General features: G+C 51.4%; 1 protein-coding gene and 1 non-coding gene across 2 annotated transcripts in view; one reads left to right on the top strand and one right to left on the bottom strand.

The window, feature by feature from the left end:
- Positions 1 to 20256, top strand: part of PRRX2 (paired related homeobox 2) — a 50551-nt gene that overhangs the window by 19366 nt on the left and 10929 nt on the right. The gene's annotated exons all lie outside the window — the stretch shown is intronic.
- TRNAG-CCC (transfer RNA glycine (anticodon CCC)) lies at positions 3264 to 3336 on the bottom strand. The gene has a single exon. It is a non-coding gene; the product is annotated as a tRNA-Gly (tRNA).

Raw genomic sequence — 20256 nt, 5'->3', positions numbered from 1 at the left:
AATGCTAATGAAATCAGAGGTGCCCAGGTGGGGGCCAGGCCCTGGTTAGGGAAGAATTAAACAAATACACCCAGCCTGCCGCAGGCTCTTTTCCATATTTGATTGGTGCTGACTGAGGGACAGCCCCCTGCCGTGCAGCCCCCTGCAGAGGGGGATGGAGGAGGGTAGAATGAGGGGGCCAGGTTGCTCCTTCAGTCCCGGGAGCCTGAGACGTGGGCTACATTTGGCTTTCAGAGATGCTTCATGGAAGGGAAGGGGCAAAGAGGGGCCCCTGGCTTGGCCAGGAGCTTGGCCTATACAACCCACCTCTCTGGATAGGTGAGGCGTACCGAGGGCTGAACGAGTGCTTGTCAACCACAGAGACACTTGTGGGCCCATGTCTTGACCACTTTCCAGGCATCATCCCATGGAATCCTCACCACAATCATGAGTGACATTCTATGCCTAGTCGCTTCAGTCGTGTCTGACTCTGCGACCCCATGGACTGTAGCCCACCAGGCTCCTCTGTCCATGGTATTCTCCAGGCAAGAATACTGGAGTGGGTTGCCATGCCCTCCTCCAGGGGATCTTCCCGACCCAGGGATTGAACCCGTGTCTCCTGCGGCTCCAGCACTGCAGGTGGATTCTTTACCACTGAGCCACCGGGGAAGCCCAGTGACATGCTATACAGATGGGGAAACTTAGTGCAGAGCAGCGCAATGACCTGCCAGGGTCACAGAAGCAGCAGCCTGACCCGCTCCTCTGCCCCTTCTTTTTTCCTAGTTTTTTGGCCATGCCTTGCGGCATGCAGGATCTTACTTCCCCTCTGCAGTGGAAACATGGTGTCTTAACCACTTGACCACTGAGAAAGTCCCCTCTAGCCCCCTTTGGTCACTGTACCTGAGTTCATGCAGTCATGATAAGAACCCGCTGGGGATGGCTGCTCCTATTTTATCCACCTGAGATGTGGGGAGCAGAAAGGTAGCAGGCCCAGGAAGTGAGAGCAAATAGACACACTAGCTCAGATGCCAGTTGGGCGAGCTCAGGCAGGAACGCCAACCCTCTGTGCCCATTTCTCCTTCTGTCAAGCAAGTTAATGCCAGTACCTGCTGTGCTGAGGGTGGATGAGAAAGGCTTTGAGGGCTTCCCAGGTAGCACTACTGGTAAAGAACCTGCCTGCCAATGCAGGAGACATAAAAGATACAAGTTCTATCCCTGGGTCGGGAAGATCCCCTGGAGGAAGGCATGGCAACTGACTCCAGTATTGTTGCCTGGAGAATCCTGTGGACAGAGGAGTCTGGTGGGCTGCAGTCCGTGGGGTTGCAAAGAGCCCAACACGACTGAGCGACTAACACTTGAGGACTGGAAGGGTCTCATGATGTGAAAGGAGGTTGTCTGAACTATGGTGGCTCCATGGTGTGGTCACTGAGCATGAGCTGTCTGTCTCAGTGTCTGTCCCTCTGTCTGGAGCTTCCTCCCCACTTCCTAAACAGGTGCAATAGTACATCCATCTCACCTTTCCTCCAAGAAGCACATCAATGTCAGGATAAGGTCTATTTGAGGCTGAAGGAGAAAGGCCAGGAAGGCTCCCTAGGCTCACATTTCTTCTGCTCTTTCTACTTCTCTTCAGTCCCTGGTGGCCGAAGACAGTAAAGAATCAGCCTGCGATGCAGGAGACCCAGGTTCGACCCCTCAGTCGGGAAGATGCCCTGGAGAAGGGAATGGCAACCCACTCCAGTATTCTTGCCCGGAGAATTCCATGGACAGAGGAGCCTGGTGGGCACAGTCCATGAGATCGCAAAGAGTCAGACAGGACTGAGCAACTAACACTTCAGTTGTACTATGTCCAAAAAGGCACCTGGGAGCTCATAGCCTAGTAGGGCATGAGACAGAGGACCAAATCCAAAAGCTAGTGTGAGGAGGCTGAAGCAGACATGTGCACAAGGGGTTCTATGGAGGACAGTTTTTCAAGTGGGGTCTTGTAGGATGAGTAGCAGCCCACTGCTAACCAGTTCTTGCCATACCACCTGTGTGACTTTGAGCCTAGCAGCCCTATCTGATTTATAGAATGAAATGGAAACCCCTACTCTGCTGAGACTTCTCATAAATTATGAATAAGGGGGGGTCTCAGAGAAAAGAGGTAAAGTATGCATGAGGCCAGGAATGCTCCATATTGTTGGTTTTTAAGAGGCCCCTGGCTTAGGGGTACTGGTCCCATGGCACAAGGAGACACTCCTACACCCTTTTGCACACTCCCATCTCCTCTCCAAAGCCCTCCTCTTTGAAGCTTTCCTGCCATCTCCACCCCCAGCTCTTCTCTGAGCCCCCAAAGCACTCACTTCCTGAGTCATAAGCTGCCAGCTCTGGTCTGAATCCTGACACTGCTTCAGCTCACTGGATGACCTTAGGCAAGTCCTCCTTTTCCCTGAACTTTGGTTCCTCATCTGTAAAAGAGGAATAAATGCTTATCTCCCAGGGTGGTGCATTTCGCACAGTGCCCTGCACACAGGAATCACTCCACGCATGTGCACAGGATCCATCATTATTTCCCGTTCTCCCTCCCTGTACCTGGTACTGTGCTTGGCTACCTGAGATATCACCTGTGACAATCTTGGAGGGAGATCTCCATTTGGCACGTGAAGAAACTCATTTTGGGTAAGTGGCCTGCAGCTGGGACTTGACTCTAGGCCAGTCTAATAGCCAATGGTCATGCACTTGACATTGTCAGTGGTTCTCAACCCTGACTACACAACTGCATGACCTGGAGAGCTGTCAGTGAGTTCGATGTCCAGACCCTGCCCAAAACCTGTTGAGTCAGACTCTCCAGTCTGGAGGGGTGGGGCTTGGCATTCTTTTTTTTTTTCAGTTCAGTTCAGTTCAGTGGCTCAGTCCTGTCTGACTTTCTGACCCCCATGGACTGCAGCTCGCCAGGCCTCCTTGTCCATCACCAACTCCTGGAGCTTGCTCAAACTCTTGTCCATCGAGTCGATGATGCCATCCAACCATCTCATCCTCTGTTGTCCCCTTCTCCTCCTGCCCTCAGTCTTTTCCAGCATCAGGATCTTTTCTAATGAGTCAGTTCTTCGCATCAGGTGGCCAAAGTATTGGAGCTTCAGCTTCAGCATCAGTTCTTTTAATGAGTATTCAGGACTGATTTCCTTTAGTAATTTTTTGAATACTTATTTATTTATTTGGCTGCCCCAGGTCTTAGTTGCAGCACGCAAGATCTTCAGTCTTTCACTGCAGCCTTCAAGATTATTTTAGTTGCAGCAGGCAGAATCTAGTTCCCTCACCAGGGATCGAACCTGGGCTCCCTGCATTGGGAGTGCAGAGTCTTAGCCACTGGACCACCAGGGAAGTCCCATTCCTTTTTAAAAAAACTCCACCTACGCCACCCCCCAACCCAGCTAGGCCTGAGGACCCCAGTTCCACCTTTCTGCCTCCATCCCTCGCACCTTACTCCCCATTTTCTGGGGGCTGCTAGTCAGTACGACGCTTGGTTTGTAGATCAAAAACAGGTTGTGCAGCATGATGCCAGCTCTGACAAAATACACCTGCACATGGATAAAGATGGGAGGAAATAGGCTAAACCAAGACCATTTCCCTTAGATGGGCTAGAAATCGTAGTGGTGTAGCTAGTGCTGGCTCATGAGAACCAACTGTTAAAATTTCCAGAATTTTGGAAGCTGGTTGTCAAATACAGATACTTGCAAAAGTTAAATTATATAAACTTACAAATATACAAGTTATATTTAAAACTGGGCTTTCCTGGTGACTCAGATGGTAGAGAATCTGCCTGCAATGCTGGAGACCTGGGTTCGATCCCTGGGTTGGGAAGATCCTCTGGAGGAGGGCATGGCACCCCACTCCAGTACTCTTGCCTGGAGAATTCCCATGGACAGAGGAACCTGATGGGCTACAGCCCATGGGGTCGCAAAGGGTCAGACACCACTGAGCCACTAAGCACAGTGCAGCACGTATTTAAAACAAAGGCAATATATACTCAAAACTTACCTCTCTCTAGTAATTTTACTACATTTTACTATTATCTAGGTATGTTCTTGGGACTATTTATATCTAGATAGTGGAAATACTATATACTGGTGTGCCCTTGCACAATTTTACCCTAATTGATGTCACAGTATAGCTAGAAATTGGCTGTGGTAGAAGTATCTATACTCCAGAAATTGGCAAACACTATAAATTAAGGGTCCCCTTTCTCAGAGAGCCAGTTGTTAAAATATTTACTAGCATACCATAGGCTATATTTTACTTTTTTATTTTCCTTTTTTCCCTTTTAAGTAGATTTTAATTTTTAAGAGGAATTTCAGGTTCACAGAAAAACTGAGCAGGAAGTACAGAGTCCCCACGTAGCCTTTGCCCCCATCATACATACACATCCTATTAACATCCCCCACCAGAAAGAAAGTGAAGTTGCTCAGTCGTGTCCGACTCTTTGTCACCCCACGGCCTGGAATTCCCTAGGCCAGAATACTGGAGTGGATAGCCTTTCTCTTCTCCAGGGGATCTTCCCAACACAGGGATTGAACTGGGGTCTCCTGCATTGCAGGTGGATTCTTTACCAGCTGAGCCACAGGGAAAGCCCAAGAATACTGGAGTGGGTAGCCTATCCCTTCTCCAGGGGATCTTTCCGACCCAGGAATCAAACCAGGGTCTCCTGCGTTGCAGGTGGATTCTTTACCAATCGAGCTATCAGGGAAGCCCTCCACTCCCACTCCCCCTCCCCCGCCCCCACCCAGAGTGGCGTTTGTTATAGTCCATGAGCCTAAACTGACACGTCAAGGGGGCAAGGCAGTCCATTGGTCTTGGACAAATATGTAACGACAGATAGTCACCATTACAGCGTCATGCAAAATAGTTTCATCGCCCTAAGAATCCTCCGTGCTCTGCCTGTTCATCCCTCCCCTTTCCCCTACCCCCAATTCCTGGCAACCTCTTATCTTTTCACTCTCTGCATAGTTTTGCCTTTTCCAGAATGTCGTGTAGTTTCCAGAATCATACAATACAGAGCCTTGGAGACTGGCTTCTTTTACTTAGCAATACGCATTTAAACTTCCCTGGCGACTCAGACGGTAAGGAATCCGCCTGCAATGCAGGAGACCTGGGTTTGATCCCTGGGTTGGGAAGATCCCCTGGAGAAGGGAGTGGCAACCCACTCCAGTATTCTTACCTGAAGAATTTCTTGCCTGGAGAATTCTATGGACAGAGGAGCCTGGCAGGCTACAGCCCGTGGGGTTGCAAACAGTCGGACAGGACTGAGTGACTAACACTTTCACTCATGCATTTAAACTTCCTTCATGTCCTTTCTTAGCTTTATAGTTCTTTTTTTTTTTAATTGTTGGATATTATTCCGTCATCTGGATGGACCACTGCTTACTTATCCATTCACATATTGAGGGCAAATAGCTGCTTCCAAGTTTTGGCAATTATGAATGAAGCTGCTGTAAACAACTATGTGTAGCTTTTTGTGTGGATATAAGTTTTCAGCTCCTTTAGGTAAATACCAAGAAGTATGGTTTCTGGGTTGTATGGGAACAGTTGGTTTCGTTTTGTAAGAAACCGCCAAACTCTTTTCTCCAGTGAACGTATCATTTTGCATTCCCACCAGCAATGAATAAGAGTTCCCGTTTCTCTGCTTCCTCGCCAGCACTGAATATTGCCAGTGTTCTCAAGCTGGGCTATTCTAGTAGATGTGTGATGGTGTCTCACTGTTGTTTTCACTTGCATTTTCCCTGATGACATATGATGTAGAACATCTTTTCTTATGCTTATTTGCCATCTGTGTTTCTTCTTTGGTGAGGTGTCCATTAAGATCTCTGCCCAATTTTTTAACTGGGCTGTTTATAATTTAATTTTATAAAAAAATTTTCCTCACAGTAGATAATCTTAAAAAAAAAAAAAACCTGTTCTTGGGGCAAAATCTAGTAGTATTTCTATGCAGGAGGTAGAATATTGTCCCTATTTTTTTTTCTTCTGTTTTTATTGAGATATAGTTGACATGCTGCTGCTGCTAAGTCTCTTCAGTCGTGTCTGACTCTGTGCGACCCTGTAGACGACAGCCCACCAGGCTCCTCCATCCCTGGGATTTTCCAGGCAAGAACACGGGAGTGGGTTGCCATTACGGCCCTGTATAAGTTTAAGGTGTACAGCATAATGATTTGACTTACCTACATCGTGAAATGATTAACGCAGTAAGTTTAATGAACATTCATCATCTCATATAGATGAAAAATTAGAGAAACGGAAAAACATCTTTGCAGGGATGAGAACTCAGAATTTACTCTATCAGTTTTCATATATAACAGACAGTAAGTGAGTGAGTGAAAGTCGCTCAGTTGTGTCCAACTGTTTGTGACTCCATGGCCTATACAGGCCAGAATACTGGCGTGAGTAGCCTTTCCCTTCTCCAGGGGACCTTCCTGACCTAGGAATCCAGGTCTTCAGCATTGTAGGCAGATTCTTTACCAGCTGAGCCACAAGGGAAGCCCAAGAATAGTGTAGTGGGTAGCCTAGCCCTTCTCAAGCAGATCTTCCCGACCCAGGAATTGAACGGGGGTCTTCTGCATTGCAGGCAGATTGTTAAGTATGTTTATCCTGTTGTACATTACATCCCCTCTTGCTCCTACTTTTTAAGTGTTTAGAAGTTTAGATAATTCTTCCTGCACCACCAAGGCCCTGGACAAGTGTTTGTCTCCTGGCAACACCGGATTGCTATGCATTAATTTCCTGAAAGAGGCAGAACTAACGTGTGTGCTCAGTCGCTTCAAGTGTGTGTTAGTTGATCTGTCATATTCAACTCTTTGCGACCTCATGGACTGCAGCCCACCAGGCTATTCTATCCATGGGATTTTCCAGGCAAGAATACTGGAGTGGGTTGCCATTTCCTTCTCCAGGGAATCATCCCGACCCAGGGATTGAACCTGTGTCTCCTTCATTGCAGGTGGATTCTTTACTGCTGAGCCACCAGGGAAGCCCCAGAACTAACATAACTCTCTTCAAATGGGCTTTCGTGACCTGTGTGGAACTTCCCAGGATGAACACGTCAGGGGCAAGGGGTGGTGAGATGGTGGCACATGTGACCCTGTTTGCTGTGTCCCTAGAGGGGGAAAGAGCCCTGGGCGGGGAGCGAAGCCCATATCCCCTCCCTGGCCCTGTCCAGAACTCTCTCTTCAAACCCAGGGTCAGGATTGGCAATTATTTGCCTCCTTGTCAGAATCCCCTTCCCAGGACTTCCCTGGTGAGCCATTGGATAAGATTCCACGATTCCAATGCAGGGGCTTGGGTTCGATCCCTAGTCAGGGAACTAGGTCCCACATGCCACAACTAAGAGTTCGTATGTCTCAATTAAAGATTCCGAAAACCACAACGAAGACCCAGTGCAGCCAAATAAATAAATAAATATTAAAAAAAGAAAAAGAATCCCCTTCCTGAGCTCACAGCGGACAAAACTAATCATCCAGTGCTCCTCAGAATCCTCCTTAGCACAGTGTTCCAACCAGCTGTTACCAGACTGTTACTCTGAGTGACCGGGGTGGGGGTGGGCGGGGGAGGGTGACAGCGAGATCCAGCCCTGGTCTGAGTGCTCCCTGAGGCCCTCTGCAACTCTGACTCTCTGTACACCATGCTTCCTGGGAGGAGGTGAGCACAGACTTACCTGTGCTCAGCTAAAACCTTCCCAGCAGGAAGCAGTGTGTTTCAGTGGTTAGGAGCACATGAGCTGGAGTCTGGTACATCAGAGTGTGAGTGAGTCCTAGTTCTCCCGCTAATAGGCTGTGTGACCTTAGAGAAGTTACTGGACCTCTCAGATCCTGTGTCTTCCTCTGGAAGATGGGTTGATGCTACCTGCTTCCTAAGGTTGCAGGTGTGAGGATTCCACAAAGTCACCACATAAAGTGCCTGGAGGGCTCCATGGAGGGTAGCCCCTTTTAGATCATATGGTGTCAGCATGTGGCTGAGCAAAGGCCTCGTGGCTGGGTCAAGCCTTTGGGCTGGAAGTTCAGTGTCTCATGCCCCTCGTGGAGATCGTGAGTGAAAATCGCTCAGGTGCGTCTGACTTTTTGTGACCCATGGACTATACAGTCCCTGGCATTCTCCAGGCCAGAATACTGGAGTGGGTAGCCTTTCCCTTCTCCAGGGGATCTTCCCAACCCAGGGATCAAACCCAGGTCTCCTGCATTGCAGGCTAATTCTTGACCATCTGAGCTACCAGGGAAGCCCTCATGGAGATCAGGGCTACTCTTCAAGTCCCCAGGACTCCCTTCCCCACCGCCAGCCCTGGAGTGTGGACAGAGTGCCTGCAGTCAGCACCCATTCCAGAATTTTCTGACTCTGGGGGAGTGAGGGGTAAGGGAAGGCTAGGAGACAGAGTTCTGTTACCAGAAATCGCCACAAGCCCTCTCAAGGAGCAGAAGAAACTGCCTTTGCAGGCAGAAAAGATGCAGAAGCGACGGAGGCCTTGTAGAATCCGCTTCCTCCAGATTCAGTTACTTGCCCCAGGTTCCACTTGAGCAGTGTGCTGCTTTGGTTTGGTTTTCACACATCAGAGCCAGTGTCCGTTAGTCCTCGCCAGTGGCCTGGCCTTCACCCCTTGTCCCCCAAGCCTGCCAGGGAAGGGGCCGGTCTCACCACGATGGAGGGAATCAGAGCTGAGAGCCCGTTCAGGACCCCCAGTTTGTTGGAGCTTCCCCTTCCTGCACCATGCTGGTCTTCCCCAGACCCCCACCTCTTTTGAGGGGGAGGGCAAGGGGTGTCTCACGAGCCAGGAACCTCTACTGTGGGACTTGGCTGAAAAATAAAAAAAGGCTCCTTTCCCCGTTGGTTTCCAGTGCCCGGGCACGTCCACAGAGACCATTACAGAGCTTATTACCCTCCCTCAGCCTGGGAACTTTTAAAGTGTGGTTTTGTTCGAAACCCTAGAATTTCTGCCGGCCGGAGTTAACGAGCACACCCCCACCCCCACCCCAAGTGAATTCAGAGGGTATGAATGGGAAAGTTTTGAGCATAACTCTTTTGCTGTCATATAAGCGTCTCAGAAAAAGGCTCTTCTCCCAGTTTAAGGCTGAGTGTGGCACTTTGCCATGGCCTCCTTTTCTTATAAAGTCCCCTTGGAGAAAGGGGATGCTAAAACTTAACCTGGACACAACACAGTATTGGCCAGTGCAATTTGCAAGCACACATGCTTAGCCCTTAGGGCTAAAGGCCATGGTTAAAATAAGCAAAGAAAGAAATAAAACAACAAGAGAGAAAGACAAAAACCCACCTCCATTCACCCACCCACATTAGCCCACTCAGACCTATAACCCTGAGGGGGACTGTTTTTAAAGATCATAGCCCCCTTTAGAAGCAGAACACCTCTTATAGCCTTGAATGATTTTTTTTTTTTAAAGGAGCTTCTGCACTGAGCAGTTCTCTTAGCAAGTGAGGGCTTGGAGTGTGCCCTCCAAGTGCAGGGTTTGATGTGGGGTGCGATGAGGAATAAGCAGCCACCCGAAATCCTGGGAGTCCCCTGGGAGCCTCACTGCCCCCAGGTGCTTGGGTCAGAGGACCTGTCAAATAAGGGACCAGGGATGCGGGTGAGAAGAGCTTCTCCGAGAAAGGCAGGGGAGGGGCGCCCCAGCCGTGTTGCTGCCGACTTCGGGAGACCTCGGGTCCCAGGGATGTGGATCTGCCTGGGGGCTGGAGTCCAACAGTCCAGCTCTGCGGTTGCCTTCTCCCTGCGTGATCTTGGGCCGGTGACCTCTGAGCCTCAGTTTCCCGGCCTGTGAAATGGGAACCGGCGTTGGTAGCAGCGTACCTGTCGCATAAGGTTATTATGCGGAGATATGCCGGGCGGGCCGGGTCCACCCCGGAGCCCGCGACGCGCCCCCGGACAAGCAGGAACTACCTTTGTTACTAACTGAATGTGCTTTCCCAGGATGGGGAAGGCCAGTGCTAGCTCCAACCCGGGACCTAGCGGAGGCTGGGGGAGGGAGGAGTCGGAGCGGGAGGAAAGATAGGCTGCCGGAAGGGGGAAGGGAGGGTGGGCGCTGCGGCCCCCGGCCCCGGCCGCGCCCGCCGCGCGCCCACCCCTCCGACCGCGCACACCCTCCCGCGCTGGCGGCCGCCTTGCTCTCGCGCTGAGCGGCTTGGCGGCGGCGGGCGCGGGCCGCGCGGGGCTGGGCGCGCCGATCTATTAACGTCTGTGTGTCTGGGCCGCGGATCTGCGGCGAGGCAGGCGCCAGGGGCTCGCCTGGAACCAGATGTGCCCCGGCGCCGCTCTGGCCGCCACCGGCGCGGCGCGCTCGCACGCACGGGCTGGCGCGCACATGGCGGGGAGGGCCGGGCGGCGGCGGGCGCGCCCGAGCAGGCACCCCCTGGGTTCCGGGGCCGACCCCAGACCCGCGGGGGCGGAAAAGCGACCTTCCCTCCCCACCCTGACCCCCGGCCCCCGCCTGCCGGCCAGCGCCCCGCCCGGATGGGCCAGTGGCCCCGGGATGCTGGGCTCCCGCGGGTGGGGTCCCCCGAGGGAAGGCTCCCTCTCGGAAAGCCCAGCCCTTCCACGCCCCCTACGAGGGCCAGGGGACTCTTCCCGCCTCGCCCCCCAAGTTTGTTTTCTTAAGTGTGTGCGTAAGATTTTTTTTAAAGTTCTGAGTCAGAGCTTCCCTTAAGGCGAGGAGTTTGGGCCGTGCCGAGAAATGCCAAAATAAGGGGAGGGAGGCAGGAAATAAGGCAAAGGAAATGTAAGGATTGGAGGGGTTTTGACGCATGGATTCGGACGGGGGCTTTTCACCACGGGGCGGGTGGGGTTGTGAAATACAAGGATTTCACTGAGGGCTCTCCCAGTTTGGCATCAGATCAGCGTCAACCGCACGATGGTCCTCAGCCCCGGGTCAGTCGCTTGCCCCACCCCCAGGCTGCGGCAGCCTCGAGGTGCTGTGCTGTGCCCTCTGGGTCTTCTCGGGGGGTCCTGTGAAGTGAGCCACAGAGCTGAGCCATCAGAGCTCCCAGTAGTGGGTACTTGGGCTCCCAGGCCCTCCCCCCAACCCCGCTGCGCACGCAGCGGCAGTTCCCAGCAGGGGAGGTTAGGAAGATGGGAAGGTTAGGAAGATGGGAGCACGAGGGAGATGGAAAGGGGATGGTTTGGTACCGCTAGATGGAGGCGGAATGGAGAGCAGAGAGAAGGCAAAAGGGCAGGGCGGTGCTGCCATGCTGGGCCAGCCCAGTCTTGCCGCAGAGGAGGAGGCCTCAGGCAGGGCCTTTGGCTAGGGGGGCGGTCCCCTCGGTTTGCACTCCCTCCCTCATGCTTCCTAGAAGAGTGTCTCATAGAAAATCTTTGAAGATATGTGGAAAGACTGGGTTTTCCCAGCCATGCCAGGCTTCCTTGTTCTGGAAATGAGGAGCTAGGATGCTGAGTGGGGGGAAGGGGGTGTCAGTCCCCTTAACATTAAAACGTTGAAAGAGGACTCCCCGGCGTGGTCCCCAGGGGCTCAGGGTGGAGCGGACAGAGCCCTGGGCAGTCAGAGCTCTCTGGCCATTAGTCAGTGCAGTGGATGCTTGGTCTCACATCACTGTGGGGACCAGCACGTGCTCTCCTCAGGAGGAAACAGGCCCAGAGAGGAGCAGCGACAGGCTCAAGGTCACAAGGCTGCGAAGTGGAGGAGGCGGGATCCCAACCCAGGCTGTTGGGCTCTGGAGACTTTGGGACTGAGATCAAGTCTCCTCTGTGTTTGGGGGCCCACGGGAGGGTGGTGGCCCCAGTTGGAGAGGGGATTGGGATAGCCAGCCCCCTGCCCCTTCAGTCCAGTCCGGCTGCCCCTTCCCGTCCAAGCAGGCTCAGCAGACGGGGCTCTAGCCCAGGCACCTCTTTACTGCCTCTCCTACGGGAAGACGATGCCCACGGTCCTCTGGCCTTGAGCGCCATACTGAAGCTTTCTCTTCGAGAGGGGATTTCTCTGGCACATGTTCTGGCCCATAATTTAAAAAAAAAAATGAGTGGGACTTCCCTGGCAGTTAAGATTCTCTGCTTCCACTGCAAGGGGGAGCAGGTTCAATCCCTGGTTGGGGAACGAAGATTCCACGTGCTGTGCGGTGTGGCCAAAATATAAAAAAAGAAATAAAAATAAATAAAACCCAGTAAATTTGTCTCTGCAGATAGGAGGGTCTCAATGTTAAAAAAAAAAAAAATCCACCTGCTAGTGCAGGAGACACGGGAGACGGGGGTTCAATCCCTGGGGTCAGGAAGATCCCCTGGAGAAGGAAATGGCAACCCACTCCAGTATTGTTGCCTGAAAAATCCCGTGGACAGAGGAGCCTGGGGGACTACAGTCCTTGCGGTTGAAAAAGAGTTGGACACGACTGAGCGTGCACGCACCCATAGGAGGGTCGGGGAGTAGGGAAGCTTGAAACAGTTTCCCCGATCTACAGGGCACAGAAGTCTTCATGTGTTTGGGTGGACAGAGAATTGGGACTACCTCCCCATTGGGACCCAAGTTCCATTCATTAGATCATACATGTAGTTGCTCCATATTTATTGAGCACCTACTACAGGCCAGGTGCTGATGATAAAGACTTCTCAGGCACATTCAGGGCAGCCTCCCAGTGGGAGGGCACTAGATCTTGAGGGGAAAGTAAGTGTCCTACATGCTGACGTTTAGGAGCAAGATTTAGGGCACCCACCCCTAATCCTCTGAAAGTCTCCACTCGACAGATGCAAACATGAAGTTTAGAGAGGCTAAGGAATTTGCCAGTGGGTGGCATGGCTAACATATGGCAAGTCGGAGAATGAAACCTAGACCCAGCTGGCTCCAAATAAATATACTAATGGCTAATGTGATTCAGCACTTACTATGTCCCAGACACTGTCTTAAGAACTTTACATATGGTAACTCTTTTAATCCCCACAAAAACTCTTGTTAGGGATATGTGTTCAGTTGTGTCCAATTCTTTGCAGGCCCCTGGACCGTAGCCTGCCAGGCTCCTCTGCCTGTAGAATTTTCTAGGCAAGAATACTGGAGTGGGGGCCCATTTCCTCCTCCAGGGGATTTTCCTGACCCAAGGGTTGAACCCGCATCTCTTGCATCTTCTGTATTGGCAGGCGGGATTCTTTACCCCTAGTGCCAGGAAGCCCTATTGGAATATATTATCTCCATTTTCTAGATGGGAAAACAGGAGCAACAGGAAAGGGGTAACTTGGGACTTCCCTGGGGATGGATGGGAATGTCCCTTTTTAATGAGCTTCCCAGGGAGTCTTGAAGCAGCATGTCAGTGGACACTTCTTGAGAAATCTGGGAGATCTGGTATCAGCCCCTCCCCTGGGGGCCCCCAGGGTGGAGAGGGGGCAGGGCAGCCTCCAAGCATCACCGCGGAGGCTTTGGAAAAGCTGCCTTCAACTGTTAGCAAGGTGGCCCTGAGGAAGAGTCTGCTGTGCTGTCCTTCGCTCAAAGTGTAAACTCGGGGACCCACAGAGAGGGGGACCATGGCTCACTACCACAGAGAATTTTCTAGAGTCGGGGTTGACTGTCATCCCAGGGTGGGACTAGGACCAGTTAGAGATGTCGCAGGGACTTCCCTGGTGGCCCGGTGGCTAACACTCCACGATCCCAATGCAGGAGGCCTGGGTTCAATCCCTGGTCAGAGGACTAGATCCCACATGCCGCAGCTAAGACTCGGAGTAGCCAAATAAATATTTTTTTAAAAAAAAGAGAAAGATGTCACAGATGGCCCTGTGCCCAGGTTCTGAGGGCACCTTGCCGATGAGGCTGGTGGGAGCCAGGACACATAACAGGGGATCGTCAGCTCTGAGGGCACCAGGGCCCATGAGCCTGGTATGTGGCTGTGGGCAGAACACTCAGATTTGCTCAAGTAGAGCTAAGCCGCGGGAAATTGGAGTGTCTCTGCACCGGGCCCCCAGCCTCACCCTGACTCCCAGCAGGTTGCAAGTTTCAAGAGGCTGGAAGCTCTCAGGTGGGAGAAGGAACCCAGACTGGGTCCTTAAGCAGCAACTTCAGTCTTGTCTGGAAATGGTTAATGAGGGCACCTTCCAATGCCAGGTGCCAGCCACTCCGGGGACAGACAGACCGGGCATAAGCCTCCGCTTCATCACTGCTTGGCTGTGTGACCTGGGTCAGCTACTTCACCCCCTTGAACCTCACTGTCTGTGATGGAGAACAAGGCTTACTAACAGCACCATCTGCACTGGAGAAGGCAGGGCTTTGTAACACAGTGCCAGGCACACAATAAAAGTTTAGTAAATGGAAGCCAAAAAAGAAAGTGGAGGGGAGGGGCAGCTTGTCCTCGCCACCAGCAGAAACACTCGAGACAGCCTGGAGCTTCTCTGAGCTGAGCCTCAAACTCACATTTTCCAGCATGCCTAGAACTCACAGATGGGTCATAAAAATCTGCAGCGATGCTTTAAAGGTCAGCCTCTCTGGGAGTACAGCATTGCCCCAGAGCCGGGGTCAGGGGAGGTCCTGCCAGCCTTGGAAGAGGGGGAGATGGGCACTGCCTTTGTCTCAGCTGCCATCTCTGAGGGGGGCATCTGTGCAGGGGACCCCAAGGTGAAACAGGGACAAGGGGGCAGGTTCTTCTAGAGCACAAAAGCTGATTTTCCATTAATCTGACTTTTTATTTTAAAAAACAATGTTTTTAATTAATTAATTTATCATTTTTGGTTGCCCTCGGTCTGCGTTGCTATGCAGGCTTTCTCTAGTTGGACTTCCCTGGTGGCTCAGATGGTAATCTGCCCGCAATGTGGGAGACTCAGGTTCCATCCCTGGGTGGGGAAGATCCCCTGGAGACAGACATGGCTACCCACTCCAGTATTCTTGTCTGGAGGAGTCCATGGACAGAGGAGTCTGGTGGGTACAGTCTATGGAGTTGCAAAGAGTCAGACACGACTGAGTGACTAACACACAACACACAGCTAGTTAAGGCAAGAAGGGGCGACTCCTCACTGTTGCTCTTGGCTTTCTCGTTGCGGTGGCTTCTCTTGGTGTGGAGCACAGGCTCGCGGGCTCAGCAGTTGTGACTTAGTTGCCCCGAGGCATGTGGGATCTTCCTGAACCAGGGATCGAACCCATGTCCCCTGCACTGGCATGCAGAATCTTACCCGCTGCGCCACCAGCGAAGTCCTCAAGCTGACTTTTTAGCATAGGATCTGTGAACACGGTTCAGAAAGTCTATGAGCCATGCCCCCCCCACCAAGGTACGTGCAAACTTCTGTGTGCACCTGTGTTTTTCTGGGGAAAGTGAAAGTGTTCGTTGCTCAATTGTGTCTGAATCTTTGAGACCCCATGGACTATAGCCCGCCAGGCTCCTCTGTCCATAGAGTCCTCCAGGCCAGAATATTGGAGTGGGTAGCCATTCCCTTCTCTGGAGTATCTTCCCAACCCAGGGATTGAACCCAGGTCTCCTGCACTGCAGGCAGATTCTTTACCATCTGAGCCAGCAGGGAAGGGTCCATAGAATTCCTTGGATTCCTCCAAGGGCTCATGATTGACATAGGGGAAGAACCAGTGAGTCAGGGCCTAGGTTTCATTTTGAAAAAGTACTAGTGAGGGCAGTGGGCATCTGTGTAGCCCACTGCTTTTAGCATGTTCTTAGGAAAGCCCTAGACTGTTCCACGTTCTCTCTATACCTTGAGAGGGAGGTATAGACACTCTTCTTGTCCCAGTGCACAGATGGTGAGACGGAGCACCCAAGAGGGGAGCTCTCTTGACTAAGGACACACAGGGTGATGTTTTCCTCCATCTCAGATGCTCGAGGGAGGCAGCCATTGGCTCTGTGGCGGGTTTGTCCCGCCCCCTGCCAGCCACGCCCTGTTGCTGGGTCAAGGATGCGCATCTGCGCCGCTCCCCAGGCAACACAGAAACAGAGAGGAGCAGGAAGGAGGAAAATGTGTGTCTTCAGGGGTGGACATCAGTGGACAGGACTTGGGGTGTTACTGCCTTACCGGAAGCCCTTTGGCTAAGTCACCCCCCCCCCACCACGAGCCTCAGTTTCCCCATTGGCAACATAAGGGACTTTGACAGATAATCTGTAAGGTTCCTTCAAGTCTGAGTCCTGAGAAGACAAACATTACAGACTTGAGATCCCAGAACTGTTTGTAGCTTTGTTTCGGAATCAGATTACACAGAGTCGGACTGCCTCTGCGCCTGGCCCCCCGCCTTCACCCCGACTCCCAGCAGGTGCTGGCTGTGGGCTTCAAGAGGCCCAGGAACTAGAGCTGGGAGAGGAAACTCCACACTGAGCCCCGAGCAGCAGCTTCACCCTGGTCTGGAAATGGTTAATGAGATTTCCTCCAGATACCAGCCCCTTATTAAAATGTAGGTTTTACAATAAATCTGGCATTTGGCCACCAACCTTAGATTAAAACCAGACGGAATAGACGCTAACCCCCTTCTCAGATCAAATTTTGAGCAAAGGCTGTTCTTCTTCCTCCTGATGGACTCCCTAAACCTCAATCCCCTATGTACCCCCATTCCAACCATGTGCCCCCAATTTATGGAGCTCTGTTTGGGGATCTCGAAAGCAGAGAAGGCTGGGCTGACCGCAGATGTGAATTTCTGGTTCCTGGGGCCCTGAGATGGGAGGTGATCAGGCCCCGGACCCAGAGATTTTGGGGACACCAGGGGAGGTTCCGGGGACCCCAGAGCCTTTGAGGTTGTCAGCTATGTCTGGCTTCTGTCCTCCCACCCTTCTCTGTGCCTGAGAATAGGATGCAAATACTCTCTGTCTGGTGCCTTCATCCCTTCTCCCTGCTTGGGTCCAGTGATCCCATTTGTCAAAGTCCCCTGGGACTTTGAAGATGTTTTGGTCCCACCTGTCTGCCTCTGGCAGCCCCCACACAAAGACATTCTGTCCCAAGAACCCCACCTTGTGGCTGCTGTCTTTCTAAGCATTTCTGCAAATATCCTGACCCGGTGGCTTTGGGGCTTCTAGGCAGGATTGAGCTCCCCCACTCACTATCACTCCCTTCCCTGGGTTCCTCCCAAGCATTCAGGGGGTGTTCTTTCCTTGCTATCCTCAGCCAATCCCAGTATTTCTCTCTGCCTCCTCCCCTTTTTCTGTGTTCTTGTATAACAACTTTTTGAAACATAATTCATGCACCATACAGCTCACCCATTTAAAGCATACAATCCAGTGATTTTTAGTCTATTCAGTTGTGCAGCCATCACCACAATCAATTTGAGAACATTTTCATCACCCAGAAAGCAACCCTGCACACTTTAGTTCTCACCCCACCCCAATCCTCACCTCCACCAGCCTCCCCCAACACACTGGCAAGCACTAATCTACTTCCTGTCTTTATAGATTTGCCTATTTGGGGCAGTTCATATGAGTGGAATCTTACATTATGTGCCCTTCTGTCAATGGCAACATCTTCTTTCATTCAACATAATGGCGCTAGTGGTAAAGAATCCGCCTGCCAGGACAGGAGATGCAAGAGATACAAGTCCGATCCCTGGGTCAGGAAGATCCCCTGGAGTAGGAAATGGCAACCTGCTCCAGTATTCTTGCCTGGAGAATTCCGTGGAGAGAGGAGCCTGGCGAGCTATAGTCCATGGGTTTGCAAAGAGTCGGACATGACTGACTGAGCACACACAGAATATTTTCAACGGTCATTGGTCTGTGGCGTGGGTCAGTACTTCAATCCTTTTGACAGTCGAATAACATTTCATTGTATGGATATTGGTGTACACATCAGTTGATGGGCATTTTGGGTTGTTTCCACTTTGGGGGCTATTATGAGTAATACTGCTATGAACATTCATTCATATCCAAGTTTTCATGTGGACATATGTTTTCATTTCTCTGGAGTATATAACCGAGAGTGGAATCACCGGGTCATATGCTAACTCTATTTTTAACATTTTGAAGAACTGCCAGGCTGCTTTCCAGAGTGGCTGCGTCACTTTACACCCCCATCAGCAGTGGCTGAAAGCTCTGATTTCACTGCCTTCTTGCCACCGCTTGTTCCTGTGTCTTTTGATTCTAGCAGGTATGAAGTGCTGTCTCATTGTGACTTTTCGCTTTGCTTTGCCATTAGTCTCCCTGATGGCTAATGGTGTTGAACATCTTTTCATGTGCTTATTGGTCATTTGTACATCTTATTTGAAGAAATGTCTATTCAGATCATTTGTTCATTTTTATTTATTTTTGTAAAATATTTATGTATTTATTTGGCTGCACCAGGCCTTAGTTGTGGCATGTGAACTCTTGGTTGCAGCGTGTGGGATCTAGTTCCTTGACCAGGGATGGAGCCTGGGCCCCCTGAATTGGGAGCGTGAAGTCTTAGCCACTGGACAACCAGGAAAGCCCCCATTTGCTCATTTTTTAATTGGATTGTTTGTCTTTTTGTTGTTGAGTTACAAGAGTTCTTAACATCTTCTAAATACAGGTCTCTTACCAATTATATGATTTGTAAGTAGTTTTCCTATCCTGTGAGTTGCCTTTTAACTCTCTTGATGGTGTTCACAAAAGTTTTTGATTTGAAGAGGTCTGATTTCTTGTCTTTCCTTTAATTCCTTGTGCTTTTGGTGTCATATCTAAGAAACCATTGTCTGGCCCTTTTGAGGGTGAAGGGAAGTGGCTTTGGACCTTGACACTTCTCATCGTTTTTTGAAACGAGTCCTTCCCTCATTTATATAATCATTCATTCAGAAATATTTCTGAAACCAAACTACTTACCCAGTTCTGGGGATACAGCAGTGACAAGGCAAACCGAGCCCCTGCCTCCCTAGAGCTTAGAATGAAATGAAAGAGACAGGCATGAAGCAGGTAACCGAAACAGAAGAATGACTTAATTATAGATGTGCGGGAGAGAGAGAGGGCCCAGAAGCCTGTACCAAGGAGATGTGTCTGGTCTGGGGGCTGAAAAAGACGCCAAGGACAAGGCATCTAGTCTGAGATTAAAGGCAGGAATGCATTCGCCAGGCAAAAGAGGTGCAGGACTCCAAGCAGAGGGAACAGCATGTGCAAAGGCCCTGAGGTGACAGGAGCTCGTGCTATCCAGTAAGACAAGTTCCCCCGGCACATTGGCCCCTCCACTAGGGCTTCTTGGGGCATCCAGTGGCCTGATGGAAGTGTGTGCACCATGCCATGTCCTTAGTGCATGTATAGCAGAGATTCCAGACTCTAGGGAGACCCAGATGCATTGAAGCTGCCTCCAGGACTCTGCTGATGTTTCGAGAGGACATGCGGGGCCTCCCCAGCCTCCTCCAGACTCCAGGGTCAGCCCAAGCCTAGCTGAGCCCTCCTCATAGACACACTGGTTACTGTGCAGGCTGGGAAGGCCTAGGGGTACAGCAGTCCCAGACAGGGGTGGCCTGTGACCGCTGGCTTCTTATATGCTGTCTGAGGCCTGTGAGGCCATAGGGACATGGATCAGGGCACCTCTCTGCCTCCTTAAGACCCAGTGTGTCTTCCTTCCTCACCTTCCTTCCTGTGTTACTTCCTCCTTCTCCAGACTGGTAGGTATAAAAGTGGATCAGCAGCTTGGGTTGTTGTTCAGAATTATTGAGATGAAACATTCTCGGAGGGGTGGCTGGGCAGTGGTTGTTGGTGGCTGACTTCCCAGTCCACTGCCCCAAGCTCCTGCCCGCTGCCCTGTGATACGCGCTGTCGTGACTCAGCCCTGGCTAGGCTTCCACAGCTCCGCAAGGAGACAGCCCAGGACAGGAGCAGACTCTGAAGTCTTCCCATACATTTCCAGTGTCTCCTCATTCATTTGTTTATCTCTTCATTCATTCATTCACTTAACACTCAACAAATATTTGTGCAGAGTTTGCCTTGGGCTTCCCTGCTGGCTCAGATGGTAAAAAAATCTGCAATGCGGGAGACCCAGGTTCGATCCCTGGGTCAGGAAGATCCTCTGGAGAAGGGAATGGCTACCCACTCCAGTATTCTTGCGTGGAGAATTCTGTAGCAGGAGGAGCCTGGTGGGCTCCTCCTCCAGTTTGCCCTCCAATCCAATCAGCTGGTTGCTCAAGAGGCAGTGAACTCTGCAAACGTGGGAGCGTTCAAAATCCAGGATTGAATGGTATCCTTGGCTGGCCCTGGAATGTTCTAGATGCTCAGCTGAACAACTCAGCATCATGTGATCAAACCAGTCCATGGGGTCACAAAAAGACATGACTGAGCGACTAACACTTCCTACCTTGAATCAGGCCCTGTGATGGGTCCCAGGGAGCCAGAAAACAGTTAGGTTCCAGTCCCTGCCAGACAAACGACCCTACATTTACCCTACAGCGTGACAGAGCTATGATGGGGGTGGTGGTG

The sequence above is a fragment of the Giraffa tippelskirchi genome, chromosome 4 (assembly GCF_054371585.1).
Source record: "Giraffa tippelskirchi isolate mGirTip1 chromosome 4, T2T-mGirTip1v1.2.pri, whole genome shotgun sequence".
Lineage (NCBI taxonomy): Eukaryota > Metazoa > Chordata > Mammalia > Artiodactyla > Giraffidae > Giraffa > Giraffa tippelskirchi.
Note: the sequence above shows the minus strand (reverse complement) of the source record. Positions and strands in the feature narration are given on the sequence as shown.